The 24,585-nt window shown below is 39.3% G+C and overlaps 2 long non-coding RNA genes across 2 annotated transcripts in view; both read left to right on the top strand.

The window, feature by feature from the left end:
• Positions 1–24,585, top strand: part of LOC137282314 (uncharacterized) — a 322,596-nt gene that overhangs the window by 87,179 nt on the left and 210,832 nt on the right. The gene's annotated exons all lie outside the window — the stretch shown is intronic.
• LOC137281691 (uncharacterized) lies at positions 4,835–5,834 on the top strand. Its single transcript, XR_010956754.1, has 3 exons — positions 4,835–4,946; positions 5,562–5,630; positions 5,795–5,834. It is a non-coding gene; the product is annotated as an uncharacterized lncRNA (long non-coding RNA).

Here is a 24,585-nt window from a genome sequence, read left to right as displayed (position 1 = left end):
TGAAAAATAATTGCTAGGAAAACAAATTTGTTCCTACCCGCCAAACAAGATGGCGTCTCGCTAACACTCACGGGAAATAGACAGTTTTGTCATTGTGTTTTTTTAAATAAATCTAATGTGACCATTTGACAGTAGATTTCCTCGTTCTACAACAAAAGAGGAAGGTACACCCTGTTGTGAGTTGTTTTGTTAACAATTAGATAGTCTCGCGTGGACGTGATCCTGTCGCCATTCGTTTATTTGTTTACATTGCCGACATCAAAGGGGAGTGTGAAAAGTGGAATTCAGCGGATTGAATGTAAGTACTCAAAGTGACAACAGTGAGCAGTTATGGTTTTAGCAGTCTTTTCATCGCATTAGCGTCACTGATTGCTTTTTCTCAGTGTCAAGCATCAATATGTAGACCTTGTGATTATTAACAGTGATTAATTGTGAAAACATGTTCACCTTACTTTAACTGGCCCGAGCGTCATGAGTCCTACTGATTTAGCACTCATGGGAAACTTTATTGTGGCAAATAAGTTATTTTCTAAAATCCTGTCAGGAGAAGGTAGTATCCGGATATATTTCTGCTGGATGGACCCCCCCCCCCCCCCCCCCCCCCCACGTACCATGTAAGTAATTTACGCACTGTGCTCACAACATGCACGGGGGTTAGAAATATTAACATTGTTTGTTCTTTTCAGTTATACACCCAGATCTACTATCCCTATCTACCCTTTAAGTTAACTTTACTACTATTACTAATATAATTTGGTGATGTGTCACAATTTCTTTGAAACCTTAATTCATTTGTCAATGTGAATGAAGAATGAAGCACAATCCCACTGACCCTTTGGCTATGATTTGTACATGCATAATTTCTGTAGACTATTCGTGGCACTTTCTGCTGCAGGGACACAGTTCTTTGTGGACATTGCGACAAGTAATTGTCAAGAAAAACAGCCTAAAATCACGAGAAATACGTTTCTGAAATATGGTTGGTTTCTACAATATTTGTTTTAACATGGGTACCCAGAGATATTCCGCATATATGTCTTCGTTATATCTATTCATATAATCTGTACTCCAGAAATATTTCAACCAAGTCACATCATACATTTATTAGTTCATCAAATTATCTAGTATCTTATGTTCTGTGTCAGTTCTGTGTATCCAGTTGTACCAGTTAATCAGTTTCATGGTTTCATATTTGTTTTATAATCATTAAAACCTTCTCCATCAGTACATGTTGCATGTGTTAGCCCTACAATGCATTGACATTATCATCACACCTCAAGTTTCATATTTCTGAAAGAATCGTTGTGTCAGTTATTTGATTTACAGATATGGATTGTGGACCAACAAACTCGGAGAATGATGCCCGGTAAGGGAATCTCTTTTATAACAATATTATTCATATAGCTTTATAATGAAGCTGACACTATGTTAATACATACAACAAACCTTTTTGACCTCACTCAAAGTGTAACTGTACATGGATTCAAGCATAATATATACATATATTTCAAATTCCAGGAGAAATACGGCTTTTCTGTCCTCACTGCCAGACGTCTGTTTCAAGAAAAACACGTTATCTCCATCTCCGTAACAAGATGTTTGTTAGTTTGTAAAGAGTTTTCGGGTGAATGTCAAATGTTTCATCAGGTTAGTCATCAAAGAATTTTTAGATTTCACTAAAAATCGAGTTTGCACTGTCACTTTGCTATCCATGTTTGATATATTTAATGTATGTATCATACATGTAACTGTAATAACTGAAAGTGAGCAAATGGTAATACGTATTTAATATTTGTAATACATGTTATCTGCATTATCATATATATTGCTGTGTTTCATTCATTGAATTGTCTCTCAGTTGAATTGATGATTCAAACTGAATGTCCTTTTCCTTTCCAGACACTGACAGTGACCAAGATATTAACAGCACATTCAAGGTTTGCGAGCTATTACCACCACAATGTGAGAGCCTGATTGATTCGGATTCAGATGTTTCGCCAGATATTAACCAGGACTCGCATACACCAACAAACATCTACAGAAGAACAAAGCACTTTGTGTACTGGCTAGCTCGTCTTCATTCAGTGTGCCTACTTCCTGAGCAATGCTTGTGTGCAGAGAATTCTGTTACTCTTCTCTGAGCGCCCCAGTTTCTTAATACAGCGAATTGTGTACTACTGCAACTGCCCTGTTGCATTAAAATGTGAGCTTTTCTAAGAAATGAAACAGTTGGATCATAATATTTCCAGCGTTTGTTTTTTGTTCAAATAAATATGTAATAAATATAACAAGATAATACAACATATTTCAGCTTTCTAAACTAAGCGAACTCTCATTGTCATCTTCCTTGTACAGAAACCTAGCGGAAACCTACATTACCCAAGATCCACAAGGTTTCCGCAAGACCAGAAACTTACTCACTCCAGCTATAAAGGTTTCAGTAAACTGAAACTAAATGGAAACTTCCAACTACAGTTTCAGTTGACGGAAACATGACGGAAACTAAGACTTGTTAGTTTCAGTTGTGGAAACTATGCGGAAACTCTCATTGCGCGTTTCCTGAAACTGAAACCTAGCGGAAACCTACATTACCCAGTATCCATCAGGTTTCCGCAAGAACGGAAACCAAGTTATTTTTGCTGTGCAACGTACTAAGACTGTTAAATCAGTTGAATGCCAGACTGAAACCACTTGGGTGAATACTGAGACTTATTCTACGTGTGAAATGCAAACTGTTGCTTCCACGCAAACAGCATCACACTCCCGTCCACAATCTCGTTCACCATCACCTGTTATAGTGAATGCTAGCAAGACAGTGAACTATTAAAAAAAGTCAGATCGGGTTCCAAAGAGTCAACGGAATCCGGTACAAATATTTAATAAATATCAACTTCTGGAAGATATGGATGTCACTCCTCACCACCGTGTGCGCCAAAAAAGTCACTCGCCACGGTCCAGGAACAGATGGCCTGTGTTACCACCTAATGTAACATGAATAAAATACAAAAAAATACAAAAATGACTTGGTTTCCAGAAACCTGGAAACCATCCGTAATGTGGGTAATTGCGGAATGCAGTTGGTTTCCATTCCCTGAAACTCACTAACTGAGTTTCCAACTAGATTCCATTTTGGAAATGTGATTTTGGTATTTCTGTAAATGGAAACCAAACTGAAACTAAGTTCGGGGGTTTCTTGTTGGTTTCCATACCTGGAATTTGCAACTCTCAGATCTCACTAAATGGAAACCAACATAAAAGTAGAAAATGTAGTTTCACGTTGGTTTCCATTGCGCTGTTTTGAACTAAGTAACATAAATTGTTTACCATCCTGACATCCAGTTGGTATCCATTCAGTAAAACTGGGTGACCTACCTAGTTTCCAAATAGAATCCATAATGGATACTCTAAGCTCCGGTGATGGAAACTGACACGAAGCTATGGTCATGTGTTGGTTTCCATTCCTGACTGAAACTTAGCTTTGACGAGGTGTTATAATTCAATGTGAATGTGCCTGGGGAAGGAATAGTAGATTCGTATCATTGCTTAGATGACAAGACAACAAAAGTAAATTGTTGACGCATCATTCTGTGGATATCACAATAATAAATGTGGCTTCAAACTGATGATACAAGAACAAACTATACACTTTTTACCTTCACATTCTTGTTTATTCGTAATGTAATGAAGCATCATATTCCAACTACCATGCACACAAACTTCACAATAACCGTACTAAACATGCAAATGGTGAAAGGACGAATGGCTATAAATGGCCTTTGCCCAGCTGTGTGCGCGAGGCACACTTAGTTCCGTTTCTCTAGATTGTGATGAATGGGACAAGTCCAGGTTTCGGTTGTCTGCTTTGTCAAATTGAGGATCAGACGCTTTATCTGAAAAGTAATAATAAAACAGTGATATCTATATACAAGAATAAAAGATGAGTTGACTCTGCATAGAAACATTGCTCAAACTTTTATTATATATTAATTATAACTTATTGGATCATTGAGTTGTGTACGGGCTTGTATTCCTTTCAGTAAAATATTGTATAAAAATAAATAAAATTAAAGCCACTTTAGCAATAGCAATAGTTCAGATATATATTAATAATTAAAAGGTGAATGATGCAATATATATATAGGCTATAGACTGCCAACTCCTGGGAATGTGAAAGAGTGTAAGCATTTAGGAAGATTAGTATAAGTCATTAAAACAATTGTCAGTTTGGTACTTACATGATGATATTTATGCAGAATATACGTGAATTATACAATAAACTGAGGCAGTGCGTAAAGTTTAGCGTTAAAAGCATTTATAGTTGGCATACTTTGACACTGAGTTCAAATACTTGACAACTAATCAGTGTCAGGTCATTAGTGCGTCGGGGTTCGTGTGTCGGCTTCACTGGGGCAGTCCCCACTTAACAGGCTCCTATTATCAAAATTAGCTAGCTGTAAAAACAATAGAACTTACCTGAGTCAGGTGTTGACAGACAAAACCGGAAGTAATGAACCGGTAATCCATGGGCACGCGAACTCGTGACATTTTATAAAAGCAACAGTTTTAAGTACTGAAGTAGTCGTTTTCAGTCTTTGTCTTAAAATCACATCCAAATTGGGTCAGAGAAGGATTTCGTGCCTGCCAATCGAAAAAGGATGAGGTATTTCTTATTACCCACAATGCCCCTACGCCCAGTTGCCGCCATTTTGTCGCTTGATCCCAAGTTGTTTTGAGACGACTATGTTGAAAGCAGTTCTCACCCGGTATGTCCAGTAACGACAAGGAAGTCAACACAGTATTCCTACGTTTGTCCGTGTTATCTGATTCAAGAGAATGGCAATGAGATTTACAATAGAAGCTTTGGAGATTCGGATACGTGAAAAATTGAGAACAGCAGCAGTCGTCGATCGCAGCGGGAGAAAAGGAACATTCCACGATCTGGTCAGGTACAGTGTTATTTTCTTGAAATAAGCAATAGCACATGTTACTCGGAATGTTTAACGTAAATAAGTAACTACTACAATACATATGAAATTTTAGACGTATTTATAAATACGAATATTTATTTAAGAAATCCTTTTCATATTGCTTTTGATATTTGCACGTTTGAAAACAATGTAGTTGGGGATAGTGTGTCATTTTGCATTTATGGGTTAGGGATTCTCTGACCAGATTTCAAAATTGAAATTTCACAATGTTTTCAAACTAATATTGAAGATTTTTATATTATTGATTTATGAGATAATTTAGATTTGCCATCTGATGTAAGTAGTGTTATGCTTATCATATCAAGATTTAACGAACTCTGAATGAAGAAATGTGGATTGTGTTAGTCCCACAGAAAAGGTTACGAAGAGTATATAAAGAATATATGGGTATACAATGATGGATTGCCAACCCAAAATAGTATATGAATTTGCTGACCTGGATTCTTTTCATCTAGCATATTCTACACTTTGCAAATTGATATTTATTCTTTTTATTCGACACTTTATTGTTATCAAGAGTGCAATATGACAAGTTCCTGACTTTTTTTAATCGATGCATTTCTACGTTTCCAGCATAAAGGAGGGCAGTGTTGGAAAAACTGAAGAAGGCAGCCAGGACCAACTCATTTTGACATACAAAAGGTATGTATGACCTGAACCGTCCAGTACATAATGTAAATACAACATAACCAAATGTAAATCCTAGGAATCAGTAAAAGTGCATGGCGCATGTCATTATTCTTGTAACCTCCAACTGGAAACATGTTTCACTTATAGTTATGCATCATGCACATGTCTCCTTTCAGAAGCTTTTTGATGGGTTTGGATGAACAAGATGGATCACTTATGAAGGTATGGGGAAAGCAGAGGCCCACGGCTTGTATACAAAGAACGGCAAAAAGTTCAGAGTACGTAAACGTATTCTAGTCATTTTACATCTTGCAGAGATTAAAATTTTTAAGGAAACCTTTAAAATATCAAGTTAATTTGGATTCTTTCTATGTACATTCAAGGAATTTCAAAATGAACAATGTGCAATTTATCCTTTGAAAAATCCAGCTTAAAAGGTTTTAAATATTATGGAGCACATTATGCTGCAGCGTATGCTTGTGACCCCATATTCATAGCTTGTCTGCCTGAATGACTCCACATTATTGGTTAAGAAAACATGTCTTTTCACAATAACGGATAAATCATAGTTCTATACTCATAATGTGCATTGTAAGTAACATTCAGAAAATAAATTATGGCTTTCAAAGGCGAATTTCTTCATGTCCCTGCACTCTATCATATATCAATACGCTGTTCTGCGATTAAAACTTTTGATGTCAAATGCTCAGTTTATACTTTTTGATCTCTTCGCTTATCGGACATGGGGTTCAGTGTATTTCACCTCAAGCAATGTTTGACAGTTTTCTTTTCTCTAGCCATGGATATCGTAGACGAATGCTTGTTTGTACTGATAGTTTGTTTTCTAAATTTCAGAAGCTGGAAAGCAGGAAGGCTGTGAAACGATTGACTGGCCGGAGGAGAAGAAGCACACAGTTCTTCCTCTCTTGGGGAAAGAGCTAACATTTTTCAAACTAGGAAGCCAAGTGATATGGGCTGGTCTACAGTGTGTTTAAGAAAAATATTCTGTACTCACTGCTAATTATTCCCTTGCTTTTGTTTCATTTACTAACTTGAATATTCCGGATATTATTTGTTTACAAACATATTGTTGAATATAAATAAACTTTTAATGAATTTTTGTTTTATTCTGTTGTTTGTCATCCTGAAGCCTTTTACCATTATGCAATTGTATAAAATACCTGATTTGCTACATGTGAGACATGAAACAACATCTTTTCCGGAGGACCGGGTAAAGGGCTGACACGAGCAAGTTTCAGTTCATGGAAACTAGGTATTAAACTAGGTTGGAAACTACAACACGGAAACCGGGTTGAAACCTACAGTGAACTCATACATGGAAACCAGGTTGAAACCTGCAAGAAACTCATACATGGAAACCAGGTTGAAACCTACAGTAAACTCATACATGGAAACCAGGTTGAAACCTGCAATAAACTCATACATGGAAACCATTTTGAAACCTGCAAGAAACTCATACATGGAAACCAGGTTGAAACCTACAGTAAACTCATACATGGAAACCAGGTTGAAACCTGCAATAAACTCATACATGGAAACCAGGTTGAAACCTACAAAAAAACTCATACATGGAAACCAGGTTGAAACCTACAATAAACTCGTACATGGAAACCAACTGGATCCCGCTTGGAGGAGTGGGTAATGAAACGAACTGGAAACCATCCTGAAATGGTGCAGTTTCAGTTGCATGGAAACCACAATGAAACTATAGGAAACTCCCTGGAAACCAACTGGAAATGTTGGTTTCCATGACGTTTCTTCTAGGTTTCAGTGTTCCGGAAACCAGCTTATTTTTGCTGTGCCAAGAATTAAATGAGAACTTACGATGTTAAAAGGTCCTTCATTGTTTTCACATTGAAATATTTATCCCTTATGATGGAGAATTCAAGGGATGCAAAACGGAGGATCCTCACCTTTCAATAGGTATGAATGAGTATATCTAGTATGGCCAATACGACATCGCCGCATGATTACCTCTTCAAATCTGGACTGACAACCCAAGTAGGAATAGCCAATATAGGGGGTTTTTTCATGTAATTTATTGATGCCTACCTGGGTGTCCCACTTCTTCTGCATCAGATCACGGATATAAGATCTAATGTTAGCTTTATAATCAGTGTATGAAATAAGAAGTGGTGTCACAGATTTGTTGAGCGCTGCCTTAGCAGCAAGATCGGCTATTGTGTTCCCTGAAATGCCTACGTGGCTTGGTAACCAACAGAAGACGGTGTCGTATTGGCCAGTGGCAAGATCATTATACAATTCAATAATATCAATTAAAAGTGGATGTTTACAAGAAAGATTTTTAATCGACTGAAGGCAAGAAAGAGAGTCTGAATAGATTATATATTGTTTATGTTTAGGATGTCTTTGAATGTATATAGGAGCTGTTAGTACGGCGTTAGCTTCAGCTGTAAGAATAGAGCTGTTGTCTGGTAATCTAGAAGATATTGTTCTGGATCCAATGACAGTGGCACAAGCCCCAGCGCCACCATCCTTGGACCCATCTGTAAATAAGGATTTATATTTGCTATATTTATGTTTTAATTGATTATATTCTTGTTTGTATTGTAATTCATTAGTTTCTGATTTTTTAAATGTAGTTAATGTTAGGTCAACTTGTGGCCTAACCAACTGCCAAGGAGGAGACGAAAGAAGACGAGAAGGAGCTATATTTTCCAGCTCAATACTAGAAGCAGCAAGAAATGGCTTAATTCTGAGCCCAAGAGGCGGAACAAGGGAAGACTTTTTGTTATATAAATCCCCATAAAGAGGATTGAAGACACAATTAAATGCAGGATTAGACTCATTAGAAGCTAATTTTGTAATGTACTGTAAAGATAGTTTTATACCGCGATGGTTGAGAGAAGGCTCATCAGCCTCGACATATAGACTGTCGATAGGAGAAGTTGTGAAAGAACCGAGACAAAGTCTTAGGCCTTGGTGGTGCACAGGATCAAGTAGTTTTAGGTTGCTTTGACAAGCTCCACCATATACGATGGAGACGTAGGCTTTTAGGGATTTAATATGCGGCAAAAAGGTCAAATGTGAATCAAAAATAAGTCCCAAGAACTTAGCCTCCTTGACAACTTTGATAGGGGTGCCACTTAGAAATAGTTCTGGGTCTTTATGCGGTTTATATTTACGGCAGAAGTGTACACAATTGCTTTTTGATTTAGAAAATTTGAAGCCATTTTCAAGACACCATTTATTTATTTTATTTATACACAGCTGTAATTGCCGTTCAATAGTATGCATATTTTCTCCACGACAAGAAATATTAAAATCATCCACAAATAACGATCCATCAATTGAATCGTTTAAAACTTTAGACAAACTGTTGATGTTGATGCTAAAAAGAGTGACTGACAAAATACAGCCTTGTGGAACACCCTGATCCTGATTGAAATGATCAGACAGGGTAGAACCTACACGGACCTGGAATTGTCTGTCATTTACAAAGTTGGCTATGAATTGAGGCAAACGACCTCGCAAACCGAAGTCATGTAAATCCCTTAAAATACCATATTTCCAGGTTGTATCATATGCCTTCTCAAGATAAAAAAAGACAGATACAGCGTGTTGCTTATTGATCAGTGCGTTTTTAACAAATGATTCTAAACGCACTAAGTGATCGACAGTCTCTTTGACTGAAACCACACTGTATATCTGTTATGAGGTTATTTGTTTCCAAGTACCAAACAAGTCGATTATTTATCATGCGTTCCATGGTTTTGCAAACACAGCTAGTTAATGAAATCGGACGATAATTGGATGGATCCGTATGATCACGTCCAGGTTTAGGTATTGGTACTACTATGGCATCACGCCATGAAGAGGGAAATTTCCCGGTAGTCCAAATATCATCAAAAACTGATAAGAGCGTCTCTAAACAGGATTCTGGTAAGTGCTTCAGGAGTTGATAATGTATGTTATCAGCTCCAGTAGCAGTGCCATGAGCTTGATCAAGAGCAGTATGGAGTTCATGAATAGAAAAAGTTTCATTATAATCTTCCCCATTATCAGAATTGAAATTAATAGTTTTCCTTTCTTCCTGTTTTTGATATTGCTGGAAATTTTGGTACATAATTAGAAGAGGAAGAGTGTTTAGCAAGGGTTTCACCTAGTTTATTAGCAATATCCTAATTATCAGTAAGCAATTGATCTCCATGTTTAAGATGATGGACAGTAGATTTAGTACCTTTACCTTTTATTTTCTGGACCATGTTCCACACCTTGGTTTGTTTTAGATACATAATTTTGCCAAGATTGGCGTTTGTTCTGTTTAAAAGTACGCCGTGCTTTAGCATTTAAAATTTTGAATTTATTTAAATTATGCACCATAGGATGGCGACGGAAATAATGTTCTGCTTTTTTCCTTGCCTTCCTAGCTTGTTTGCAGTCATCGTTGAACCATGATTTTTTTAGAATATGTGGAACTGCAGAGGAATTTGGTATACACTCATCAGCTATGGAGTTCAATTTATCAGAAAAGCACTTAATAGCATCAGGAACGTCAATAAAACGTTCAGGTTTAAGCCTTTCAGCACACAGTGTTTCATATAAAGCCCAGTTAGCCTTTTTAAAATTCCGCCTTGATGATGGAGGAACATCAGATGGAATTACAGCTTTTAATATAGTAGGAAAATGGTCACTTCCACAGAGGTCATCGTGGACTGACCATTCGAATTCATTTAGTAGTTCTGAATTTGTGAGTGACAAGTCGAGAGCAGAGTAGGTCCCTGTGCCAGGGTGTAAATATGTGTTGGAACTATCATTATAAACACATAAGTCATTATCAGAACAAAAGTCCTCCAACAGTTTGCCTTTAGCGTTTGTAATTACACTACCCCAGAGTGGGTTGTGGCCATTTAAATCGCCCATTATAATACAGGGCTTCGGGAGCTGATCATATAGAGCTTGAAGATCAGTTTTAGCAAACGCCGAAGACGGTGAAATATATAGAGAGCATAGCGTAAACGCTACATGTAAAGTAATTCTCACAGCAACAGCCTGCATATTAGTAGTAAGTGGAACAGGGCTTTGAATAACGTTTTGTCTGACTAGAATGGATGATCCTCCGGTGGCTCTATCACCTGGAGGTGAAAAACAATGATATGCATTAAAATGACGAAGGTCAAATGTATCTGTTTGTTTTAAATATGTCTCTTGGAGACAGAACGCTGAAGGTGTAAAATCTTGGACTAACAGCTGTAATTCATGTAAATTAGTCCTCAATCCTCTGCAGTTCCACTGTACAATATTATTGGAATACACTATCTTTTTGGTGGGTTAATAGGGGATCTACCCCTCACCTTTTTCGAGGGCGACAAGCTATGTGCCCTGGGATGGAAGTTTTCTGACACTTCCATGGCCTCAAGCGATCCGTATTTATTAAATACTTTTACAGGATTTTCTGAACCCTTCTGGGGTCTGCCACTCTTTTTTGAAGATTCTGTTCTTGAGTCAGTTTTACTTTGAACAATATTCTTCGAGCTTGTTTTTGATCGTGATTTGTGAGTTGGCTGAGACAAAGATTGTTCTCCAGATACAGATGAAGTCTGACTACAGGACTGTGACCCGGCTTTAGATACCACCTGAGTGTTCACAGAAGATGTCAAGGTTTGCGTAGACTGTTCGGGTGCAACGAACTGAGTATTATTTGTTTTAACCCACGTCAAATCTGTCTGGCAATGTATCGACGAGGTAGTTACTTTTGAGGTACATTCAGGAGTTCTTACAACTGATGCAAATGATTCAGTATGTGTTGCAGATTCCACAAGTTTCTTGGCGTCAGAAAAGCTGACGTTCTGGGTGAATTTAATTTTATTGATTTCCATTTGTTTTTTCCAGACTGGACACTCTTTGGCGAAAGACGAATGATTTCCCGAACAATATGTACACTTTCTATGGTCACTGTTACAGTCTTCTGTGACATGAGTATTCTCACTACAGTGGGCGCATGTTATATGGGCTTGGTACAAGTGTTAACACCGTGCCCATACCTTTGACATCTAAAACATCTCAAAGGATTTGGGATGTACACGTCAACTGAAAGACTACAATAACCTGCTTTAACAGACTTCAGAGGATTTGGCGATGAGAAGGAGAACAGATAAGTATTTGTTTGGACCGTTTCATTGTTTCTGCGGATCGTAAATCATTTAACATAAATCACTCCCTGATCTTTCATCTCAGAAGCAATATCTTACTCTGACATATCAGCAAACAATCCATCTCTGTCTCTGATTATGCCTTTACTGGTATTCAGAGTCCTGTGGGCAGTGATAGAGACGAGAATTCCAACAAATACTTCTGTTGACATGAGGTTCTTTGCTTGCTGTTTTCTGTTGCATTCAACCAGCAGAGAGCCTGAACGCAAGCGTTTAACGTTTTTAACCTCACCTGCAATGCCATGTATACCCTTGGAAATGGCGAAAGGGTTAAGTTTCAGTGGCGTCTTGTCTACAGTTTCTAAAACTAAAAATCGTGGCCAATAGTCGATTGAGTTGGAAGGTCGTTGGTCGTCATCATCGTTGTCAAGTTGACGTTTATTGCGTTTTTGGGGGGTTTGGTATTCCATAGGTAGTATATATGTTTCATCATCCGAGCTCCCCACCCACCACGGAGTATCACAAAGGACAATGCTAAACACAAGCGGGTCTCCAACTTGCACCACCAATGATACTCAGATGATATACTCCAGCAGAAAAACCGCCACCGCCTTCTGGGTATAAGACTCTAGGCAGAATTCATGTAAACAAAATTCAAGTCAAATTATATTCTGAACAAAGGGTGCCAAGACTAAAGTTTAAACAATTCCAAATCAAATTTTGTGCAATTACATATTATCTATGCACAGGGGTTGATTGGTTGAACCGGGCCCATTCAACCACCCGTCTAGGTGAAGTCAGGGCCAAAGTGGTGTATTGGGCATTAGGAACACTGGTCCTATTCCCATGCCCTCAACCACCAGGATCCCCTCCTCCACCGACACAGGGCCGCAACCCACGGCAAACGGGTTGGTGGACCAAATATCCCCCCGGGTCCACAACGGTGGTGTTGGCGAGCTCTTGGCGTTACCCAGCACCCACCACGAGGAGGTGGCTCGCCATGGGTGCCGTATCCCTTGTGATGAGAGAGTTACGTTCAAGTATATTCTGCTTCAGTGTGTTGAATTCTCCATCGATAAGTATTTTACAGTTAAAATAAAGGATCTTTTTACCAGCGTTCATTATTGGTTTTTTAAAATAAATTGATTTTTTCGTTGAATTTTTCAATATGTTTCTGTAAAAAGATGTATTTTAATAATTAGTAGTTTAGATTCGTTACTAGAATTGTTAGTGGCTGTACCCTCAAAAGGTTTTGAAGTATCGTAAAATTATTGTCCTCCTGAGAGGGTACGTAAGTACAAAAACATTCATAGTAAATTTAAGTCTACCAGGTTTTTAATCTTAGTACTCCTGTTGTTTTAACTTTGGCTCGCATTTTGTACACTCGCCAGCAGCTGAAGGGATGGTGTAAATCCAACTAGAGTCCATGCAGGTAGCAACGGTACTGTAAGTCCCCATGGTCCCTAGTATGGTGATCTACCCTCTGTTGTTGGCACTCTATAACCCGTGTTTTATAATGCATTGTCTTCTTTAATTACAATGTTTTAGTTTTTCATGCTTGTTTTATACTCATATCTGTGATATTCTAGTGTTTTTACTGTCCACTGTCGACAGTTTTTTAGGATACACATGTATTCCATTTCAGTGTTTGTTACGGTTAATGGCACCCGTGGCGAGCCACCTCCTCGTGGTGGGTGCTGGGTAATGCTAAGAGCTCGCCGACACCCCCGTAGTGGACCCGGGGGGATATTTGGTCCACCAACCCGTTTGCCGTGGGTTGCGGCCCTGTGTCGGCGGAGGAAGGGATCCTGGTGGTTGAGGGCAATAGGAGCTTGCAACCGTGTTCCTGTTGCTCAATACACCACTTTGGCCCTGACTTCGCCTAGACGGGTGGTCGAATGGGCCCGGTTCGACCAATCTGCTGGTCATGCCAAGCCCTGAGCATTCTCATTGTTTTTGCTCAAATTTGACTTTTTCAAATGTTTGTAAATGGGCCTTTGTCATATAGCTTGTAGACCAGTAATATCTATTGATATATTGATGCCACATTAACCAAGCTGTTTTTACCTAGAGTCTAATGCCCAGAAGGCGATGGCTCATGGGTCAATCTGGTGGATTTATTGATCTTGAATTGATACTTCTGCTGGAGTATATCATCCCAGTATCCTTAGTGCTGTCTGTAGGAAACCCACTGGGATATAGCATTGTCTTTATGATATTCCGTGGTGGGTGGGGAGCTGGGATGATGAAGTTCTATGACTTTACCATGATACCCCCAAAACAACTCAAACGTACTTTAGAGGATAGTTCATCTTCTGATGATGACACAGTCTCCAAAGCCAAATCTGACCATTGGTCTCGTTATTTAGTGATTTCCTCTTCAGATGGAAACTGAATCCGTTTGCTCTGTCAAAAGCGATTTACGGCATTGCTGGTGACGTTGTGTCAATGAAAAAGATGCGATCTGGTCTTATATTACTTGAATGCAAATCAGCGTTTCAGTCATCTACACTCTTAGCTGTTAAGCATCTCGTGTCCGTACCTGTTACTGTGTCCCCACACAAAACTCTCAACAGTTCTAAAGGCATTGTCAGAGACAGAGAACGTTGTCTGTTAGACATGTCTGAAGATGAGATAGCGTTTGAACTAAAAGACCAGGGTGTAACAGGTGTAAAACGTTTTACAAGTCGGCAAAATGGTCAGCTTGTAAACTTAAACACGTATCTGCTCAACTTTTCTGTTCCTGTTCCTCCGTCATCCATCAAAGCAGGATACTGCAATATCAATGTTGATAAGTACATACCGAACCCGCTTCGGTGTTACTCATGTCAAAAGTTTGGTCATGGTGCTAAATCTTGTACCAACAGCAAGAAATGTCATCGCTGTGGAGAACGTGCTCATGACACGTTAGATTGTCCAAACAACCCTAAATGCGTTAATTGCTCTGGCGACCATGCTGCCTCATCAAAATTTTGCCCTGTCTGGCAACAACAACATCAGATAGTGAAACTTAAACATGAAAGAAACATTACTTTTGCAGAGGCTAAACGTTTGGTTGCACATGATAGCAATCCAACTGCAACTGTGTCATACTCTGCAGCTGTTACCCGTCAACGTACTAAGACTGTTAAATCAGTTGAATGCCAGACTGAAACCACTTGGGTGAATACTGAGACTTATTCTACGTGTGAAATGCAAACTGTTGCTTCCACGCAAACAGCATCACACTCCCGTCCACAATCTCGTTCACCATCACCTGTTATAGTGAATGCTAGCAAGACAGTGAACTATTAAAAAAAGTCAGATCGGGTTCCAAAGAGTCAACGGAATCCGGTACAAATATTTAATAAATATCAACTTCTGGAAGATATGGATGTCACTCCTCACCACCGTGTGCGCCAAAAAAGTCACTCGCCACGGTCCAGGAACAGATGGCCTGTGTTACCACCTAATGTAACATGAATAATACACTTATCCAGTGGAACTGCAGAGGCCTTAGGACCAACTTAAATGAAATGCATTTATTAGTACAAGATTTTCAACCATCAGTTTTCTGTCTCCAGGAAACATATGTTAAGCAGACTGATAAATTTGACTTACATCAGTACAGCTCTCACCATTCCTTTTCTCCTCCGGGTGACAAAGCCACTGGAGGCTCCTCTATCTTGGTGAGTAAGGGTATAATACACAGCCCTGTTGATCTTACTACTAACCTTCAACCTGTTGCAGTTCGGATTTCGTTACACACTGCGTTTACTTTATGCTCTTTGTATATCCTCCATCTTCAAACCTCCAGAAATCTGACCTTCAAGCTCTGTATGATCAGCTTCCTCATCCCTGCATACTCATGGGTGATTTAAATGGACATAATCCTTTATGGGGAAGTAATGTTGTCAATACCAAGGGGAAAATAATAGAAGATTTTATTTCTGACAACAGTCTCTGCATATTTAATGATGGTACACACACATATTTACACCCTGCTACAGGTAGCTATTCTGCCTTGGACGTTACACTCACAGATGCAGATCTTCTGAATTAATTTTCATGGTCAGTTCATGATGATTTATGTGGAAGTGACCATTCCCCAACACTCCTCTCAGTCAATAACCCGTCTGATGTTCCACCCTCATCAAGGTGGAATTTTTCAAAGGCTAACTGGTCTAAATTCACATCATTGTGTACTGAGAAACTGAAACATGAAACGTTCCAGAATATTGCTGATCCCATTCAATTGTTTTCAGATACACTGCATACTATAGCTACCGAAACAATTCCTAAGTCCTCTGTAAATCCACACATTCGTAAGCCATGGTTTGATGGCGATTGCAAACAGGTTAGGAAAAACAGGAAGAAGGCGGAAAAATATTTTCGCAAACATCCAACTGTACATAATTTGAATAATGTTAAAGTAACCAGAGCTAAAGCTCGACGTACATTCAAGCAAAATGAACGGAAGTCATGGAGAACTTATGTCTCCAAGATTAACTCCCGCACACCTATAGTGAGTGAGTTAATATTTAACGTCACATCGGCAATATTGCAGCCATATCGTGACGAGAACATACGTGACAAAAATAATATATATGTATATTATGAAGACCCTATCGACGAAGGACAGTAAAACCACTAGACTATCACAGTTGGTATTAAAACTAGCGTGGAAACTTAAAAAATGATAGTATCAATATTTGGACAGTACAATATAAAAACAGGCCATAGATCGCCAACAGCAGAGGGTAGATCACCATACCAGGGACCATGGGGACTTACAGTACCTCTGCTACCTGCATGATCCCTGGCTGGATTTACATCATCCCCTCAGCTGTTGGCGACTGTATGCAAGATTAGCCACAGATTAAAATTACACATATGCTACGATTAAATAAGTGGAAGATCAAATCTGACTTGAATCGTTTTGGGACTTACGTAGCCTCTCAGGAGGACAATAATTTTACGGTACTTCAACCCCCTTCGAGGATACAGCCACTAACAATCTTAGTTGCTAATTTAACTTCCATTCATAAAATATTAATCTATTTACAAGTCATGTAACAAGTCTAATTCTTTTAAAAACGCAATGATTAAATGAACACTGACATTACTAAAAAGATCCTTCATAGTTCTTGATTTAAAATACTGATCCCTTGTGATGGAATATTCCACACAGTCAAGCAGGATATGCTTGACTGTGATTCTTTCATCACTAGGGATACAAAATGGAGGATCTTCACCTTTAAACAAATATTCATGTGTATATCTTGTGTGGCCAATACGACATCGTAGCAGGATGACCTCTTCAAATCTGGACTGACAACCCAAGTAAGTGTAACCAATGTAGGGTTTTATTTCATGTAGTTTGCTGATACCTACTTGAGTGTCCCACCTCTTCTGCATCAGATCACGGATGTAAGACCTAATGTTAGCTTTATAATCAGTGTAGGGAATATGAAGTGGTGTCACAGATTGTTTGAGTGCTGCCTTAGCAGCAAGGTCAGCCAGTGTATTCCCAGAAATGCCCACGTGGCTGGGTAACCAACAAAAAACGATGTCGTATTGGCCAGTAGCAAGATCATTATACAATTCAATAATTTCTATTAAAAGTGGATGTTTACAAGAAATATTTTAATAGCCTGAAGGCAAGAAAGAGAGTCTGAATAGATTATATATTGTTTACGTTTAGGATGTCTTTGAATATATTTAAGAGCCGCTACTATGGCGTTTGCTTCAGCTGTAAAAATAGAACTGTTGTCTGGTAATCTAGAAGATATTGTTCTGGATCCAATGGCAGTGGCACAAGCTACTGCGCCACCGTCCTTGGACCCATCTGTAAATAAGGATTTATAACTGCTATATTTATGTTTCAATTGATTATATTCTTGTTTATACTGTAATTCAATAGTTTCGGATTTTTTAAATGTGGTCAGTGTTAGGTCCACTTGGGGCCTAACCATCTGCCAAGGAGGAGAAGAGAGAAGACGGGAAGGAGCTATATTTTCCAGCTCAATGCCGGCAGCAGCAAGAAATGGTTTCATTCTTAAACCAAGAGGCGGTACAAGCGAAGATTTCATATTGTATAAGTCCTCACACAGAGGACTGAAAACACAGTTATATGCAGGGTTTGACTCACTGGAATATAATTTTGTTACATACTGTAAAGCTAATTTGATACGTCGCTGCTCAAGAGATGGCTCATCAGCCTCAACGTACAGGCTGTCAACAGGTGAAGTTCGAAAAGAGCCAAGACAAAGTCTTAGACCTTGATGGTGAACAGAATCTAAAACTTTCAGGTTGCTGTTACAGGCTCCACCATAGACAATGGAGCCATAATAAAGTTTTGACCGGATCAGTGATCGATAAAGTTGCAGGAGGGTAGCTTGGTCCACTCCCCATTTAGAATTTGAAACGACTTTCAACAAGTCAAGTGCCTTCAGGCATTTAGTTTTGAGGGATTCGATATGTGGTAGAAACGTTAAATGTGAGTCAAAAATTAATCCCAAGAACTTGGCCTCCTTTACAACTTTGATGGGAGTGCCATCTGGAGATAGTTCAGGGTCCTTATGTGGCTTATATGATCTGCAAAAATGTATACAATTAGTTTTGGACTTCGAAAATTTGAAGCCGTTTTCAAGACACCATTTATTTATTTTGTTTAAACACAACTGCAGTTGCCGTTCAATAGTATGCATATTTTTACCTCGGCAAGTAATATTAAAATCATCCACGAAAAGCGATCCATCAATTGAATCGTTTAAAACTTTTGATAAACTGTTGATCTTGATGCTAAAAAGAGTGACAGATAAAATACTGCCTTGTGGAACACCCTGATCCTGATTGTAATGATCAGACAGGGTAGAACCCACACGGACCTGGAATTGTCGTTCATTTAAAAAGTTGGCAATAAATTGAGGCAAACGACCTCGCAAACCAAAGTCATGTAAATCCCTCAAAATACCATGTTTCCAGGTTGTGTCATATGCTTTTTCAAGATCAAAAAAGATAGACACAGCATGTTGTTTATTAATTAGTGCGTTTTTAACAAATGATTCTAAACGCACTAAATGATCGACAGTACTTCTGTTTTTACGGAAACCACACTGTATATCTGTGATAAGATTATTTGTTTCCAAGTACCAAACAAGTCGATTATTTATCATGCGTTCCATGGTCTTGCAAACACAGCTAGTTAGTGAAATCGGTCGATAATTGGACGGATCCGTATGATCACGTCCAGGTTTAGGTATGGGTACTACTATGGCGTCACGCCATGACGGAGGAAAGTTACCCGATGTCCAAATATCATAAAAAATATGGAAAGAGTTTCTAGGCAGGATTCCGGTAAGTGCTTCAGGAGTTGATAATGTATGTTATCAGCTCCAGTAGCAGTGTCATGAGCTTGATCAAGAGCAGTATGGAGTTCATGAATAGAAAACATTTCATTATAATCTTCACCATTATCAGAATTGAAATTAATAGTTTTCTTTTCTTCTTGTTTTTGATATTGCTGGAATTTTGGTACATAATTAGAAGAGGAAGAGTGTTTAGCAAGGGTTTCACCTAGTGAAATATCTGATTTATCAGTAAGCAATTGATCTCCATGTTTAAGATGATGGACAGTTGATTTAGTACCTTTACCTTTGATTTTCTGGACCATGTTCCATACGTTGGACATGGGTGTCAGAGAATTTATTTTCGACACATAATTTTGCCAAGATTGGCGTTTGTTTTGTTTAAAAGTACGCCGTGCTTTAGCATTTAAAATTTTAAATTTATTTAAATTATGCACCATTGGATGGCGACGGAAATAATGGTCAGCTTTCTTCCTTGCCTTCCTAGCTTGTTTGCACTCATCGTTGAACCATGGTTTTCTTATGTGTGGAACTACAGAGGAATTTGGTATACACGCATCAGCTATGGAATTCAATTCATCAGAAAAAGATTTAATAGCATCGGGAACGTCAATAAAACGTTCGGGTTTAAGTTCCGCCTTGATGATGGAGGAACATCAGATGGAGTTACAGCTTTTAATATAGTAGGAAAATGGTCACTTCCACACAGGTCATTGTGGACTGACCATTCGAATTCATTTAATAGTTCGGAATTTGTCAATGACAAGTCGAGAGCAGAATAAGTCCCTGTACCAGGGTGTAAATATGTGTTGGAACCATCATTATAAATACATAAATCATTGTCGGAACAAAAGTCCTCCAACAATTTACCTTTAGTGTTTGTATTTACACTACCCCAGAGTGGGTTGTGCCCATTTAAATCTCCCATTATAATACAGGGCTTCGGGAGCTGGTCATACAGAGCTTGAAGATCAGTTTTGGCAAACGTTGAAGACGGCGAAATATTGAGAGAGCACAGCGTAAATGCTACATGTAAAGTAATTCTCACTGCAACAGCCTGCATGTTAGTAATAAGTGATACAGGGCTTGGAATAACGTTTTGTCTGACTAGAATGGATGATCCACCAGTGGCTCTATAACCCGGAGGTGAAAAACAATGATATGCATTAAAATGACGAAGGTCAAATGTATCTGTTTGTTTTAAATATGTCTCTTGGAGACATAACGCTGAAGGTGTAAAATCTAGGACTATTAGCTGTAATTCATGTAAATTAGTCCTCAGTCCTCTGCAGTTCCACTGTACAATATTATTGGAATAAACTATCTTTTGGGGGGATTTATTGGGGATCTACCCCACACTCTTTTGGAGGGCGACAAGCTATGTGCCCTTGTTTGGATGTTTTCAGAAACATCCATATCTTCCAAGGATCCGAACTTATTAAAAAGTTGGATTTTGTTACTAGACCCCTTTGAGGCTCTTCCACTTTTACCCTTTTGTGAAGATTCACATCTAGATTTAAGCTTGTTTTTCTCAGTTTCTTTCACATTGGATTGAGACGTCCGTTTTGCATTTGTCTGAGATAATTTCTCCTGTGTACAAGGTACATCCTGAACACCCATGGGCTCCGGAAGTACGTCAGCAGTTTGAGTGGATGATTCAGGTAGCAAAGTCTGAGGAGTGTCAGTATTAATCCATGTTAAGTTGGTTTGACAGCAAACAGAAGACTTGATTACATTTACGGTTGGCGAAGGCGATGTTTGGGTAACAGAAGCATAAGTTTCTGTTAAGTCTGATCTTTGGACAAGTTTTTTTGCATCTGCAAAGCTAATGTTTTGAGTATATTTGATTTTGTTGATTTCCATGTTCCGTTTCCAAACTGGACAGTCTTTTGAGAAAGACGAGTGACTTCCGGCGCAGTTAACGCATTTCTTAAAGTTGTTGGTACAATCTTCTGTTGTATGTGTCTGCTCACCACAGTGAGCACACGTGACAGACAATGTACAACTATTCACTCCATGTCCAAATTTTTGGCACTTAAAACACCTTAATGGGTTAGGAACATAGGTATCAACAGCGATGTTACAGTATCCAGCTTTCACAGATTTTGGAGCAGTTGGCGAGGAAAAAGAAAACAAGTATGTGTTTGTTGGAACAGTTTCTTTATTTTTCCGGGTTGTAAACCTTTTGACATGCATGACACCTTGATCTTTCATCTCTGTCCCAATATCTAATTCCGTCATGTCCGCAAACAACTGATCACGATCTCGCATTATGCCTTTGCTAGTGTTGAGCGTCCTGTGAGCTGAGACTGATACAGGAATTCCTACCAACATTTCAGTTGTCATCAGGTTTGTAGCTTGCTGTCGTTTACTACATTCAATGAGAAGAGCTCCTGAACGCAAGCGTCTAACATTTTTGACATCACCCGCAATGCCTTGAATAGCCTTCAACACTGCAAACGGGTTCAACTTTAGTGGTGTCTTATCATGAGTCTCGATCACTATAAAGCGTGGCCAGTAGTCAATTGATTGGGTCGGTGTTCATTATCATCTTCATCAGGGTCCAGTGGACGTTTTGCTTTTTTAATGGGGGTTTCGTAAGCCATAGTTGGTTTTAAATGGTTCATCATCCGAGCTCCCCACCCACCACGGAGTATCACAAGGACAATGCTAAAGCAAGCGGGCCTCCAGCTTGCAGCACCAAGGATACCCGGATGATATACTCCAGTAGAAAAATCAAAAGATTAATATTTCCACCAGATTGGCCCATGAGCCACCGCCTTCTGGGCATACGACTCTAGGCAAAAACATATATAAAATGATGAATTTCAAATTACAATCTCCAAAGAGCCAAGCATGAAAAATCAAATTACCAGTTTCATAAATTTTGAGCATGAAATAGTTGTAGCTCAGGGCTTGGCGTGACCAGCCGATTGATAGAACTGGGCCAGTTCTACCACCCGCCTAGGTGAAGTAAGGGCCAAAGTGGTGTGTTGAGCAATAGGAACATTGGTCCTGCTCCCATTGCCCTCAACCACCAGGATCCCCTCCTCCACCGACACAGGGCAGCAACCCACGGCAAACGGGTTGGTGGACCAAATATCCCCCCGGGTCCACTACGGGGGTGTCGGCGAGTTCTTGGCGTTACCCAGCACCCACCACGAGGAGGTGGCTCGCCACGGGTGCCCTGCACACCTATATCAAAGGTGTGGAATATGGTACAAAGGATCAAGGGCAAGGATTCCAAAACAAGCGTTAAACACCTTAAAGACGGAGATCACATTTTGGAAGATGCTTCAGATATTGCAAACAAACTTGGTGAAACATTAGCTAAACATTCGTCTTCATCAAACTATCTTCCTGAATTCCAGAGGTACCAGAAATTAGAAGAAAAGAAAATCATTAGTTTCAACTCTGACAGTGGTGAAGACTACAACGAAGTATTTTCCTTACATGAACTACAAACTGCTCTAGTGCAAGCTCATGTTACAGCAGCAGGGGCTGATAATATTCACTATCAGCACTTGAAGCATTTGCCGGATTCATGTCTTGAGGTACATTTAGACATCAAACTAAAAGTGCTTTATGGTTCAACTTCTTTATTCTACAAGGTCACAACGTTTCGAGACAGATTCTAGTCTCTTCTTCAGGTGAAGTGAGGGTAAAACTAAAGGGTTGCAGTATATATACACATAACAGTAGACTGATAACAATAGGTAACAAGATATACAGGTTTCTATTAATTGATGTACAGGCTTCAACTGATTGGTGTGCAGGCTTGTGTTGATTAGGTTAACGAGTTACAGGTAAAGATGTTTGGATAAAGATTAGTCACTGAGGATAAGGTGGTTCCATGCATTGGGTAAGTAAACACCTCCGTCTCTGTTGATTGAGGGATTGTTCCGCTTGATTGCAATGGCTTCTAGGAGCTTCTGTTTTTTTAAGTCATTGGCGTTCCTAACTAATGTCCTGGTGTTGTCGCAAACAATCCTGTGATTGGGGTTGTGCATGATGTGTTCACATACAGCAGACTTCTGATCCAAATTTTGAACTGATGTTTTGTGTTCTTTTAACCTGATAGCCAGTGGTCGACCAGTTTCACCAATATATGTCTCTTTACAACTGCATTGGATCTGGTAGATGCATCCTGCTGGGTTGCTGCATTTAGGTGTTGTAGGCCCACGTCCATTAGCTGATAGTAGCGTTTTCAGGTTGGTGTCGCTACGGAAGGTGACGTCTATTCCTGTTGTTTTCTTGATGAGACGGCTGATGCACTGACTTATCTGGCCATGGTATGGTATGTTAATTCTGATGGGGGAAGGTTCTGGTTTAGTTGACTTGGGAGTTTCTTTCAGGGTCTTGGTGATGGTGTTGCTGACTAGATGGGCTGGGTACTCGTTAAGGTCTTGGAAGGTTGATTTCAGGTGTTTTAATTCGCTGTGGAGGCTGTCTGGGCTGCAGACCGCTTTTGCTCTTCGTGCCAGGGTAGCTACTATGCCTTTCTTGATCTGGGGATGATGGTTGGACTGGTGATGAATATACTGATCCGTATGTGTTGGTTTACCGTAAACACTGGTGGTAATGGATTGTTGGCGTCGGTGGAGAAGAATGTCCAGGAAAGGAAGCTGTTGGTGTGTCTCTTCTTCCATTGTAAACTGAATTCTTGGGTGTTGGGAATTCAAGTGTTGCAGCAGGGCCTCTGGATCTTGGTTGTCGTCCAGGAGAGCTAGGACATCATCTACTTTGTGGAACCAATGCTGTGGGGGTGAATGGTGCAGTTTTCAGGGCAGTTTCTTCAAAGGCAATCATGTATATTTCAGTCAGTAGTGGTGATAGAGGGGATCCCATTGGCAATCCATGGATCTGTTGGTAGAGCTGGTCGTTCCAGTTGAAATATGAAGTGTCGAAGCATTTACTTACGAGATCGACGATGCTTTGGGCTGTGAGTTTGGTGTCTAGGTCTGGTAGAGATGTTTCCAGTCTAGTAGATAGGATGTGAATGGCTTCTTTGATGGGTATATTGGTATATAGGTCTACCACGTCGTAGCTGACCAACTTTTTTGTGTCAATGATGTTTCTCAGTTGTTGTACGATGGATGCCGAATCTATCACAAAGGAGCTGCCAGTTTTTCCCAGTGGGGCTAGGATGCAGGATAGATGTTGAAGCCTGCACACCAATCAGTTGAAGCCTGTACATAATCAGAAGCCTGCACATCTATCAATTGAAGCCTGTACATCAATTAATAGAAACCTGTATATCTTGTTACCTATTGTTATCAGTCTACTGTTATGTGTATATATACTGCAACCCTTTAGTTTTACCCTCACTTCACCTGAAGAAGAGACTAGAATCTGTCTCGAAACGTTGTGACCTTGTAGAATAAAGAAGTTGAACCATAAAGCACTTTTAGTTTGATTCCTCCAACTTCTAAATGCCTTTGAAACAACTTACTTTTAGACATATTTGATGAAATTTGGACTTCA

This window comes from Haliotis asinina, chromosome 4 (genome assembly GCF_037392515.1).
Source record: "Haliotis asinina isolate JCU_RB_2024 chromosome 4, JCU_Hal_asi_v2, whole genome shotgun sequence".
Taxonomy (NCBI): domain Eukaryota; kingdom Metazoa; phylum Mollusca; class Gastropoda; order Lepetellida; family Haliotidae; genus Haliotis; species Haliotis asinina.
The sequence above is the reverse complement of the archived record's forward strand: the minus strand, read 5'-3'. Positions and strand labels throughout refer to the sequence as shown.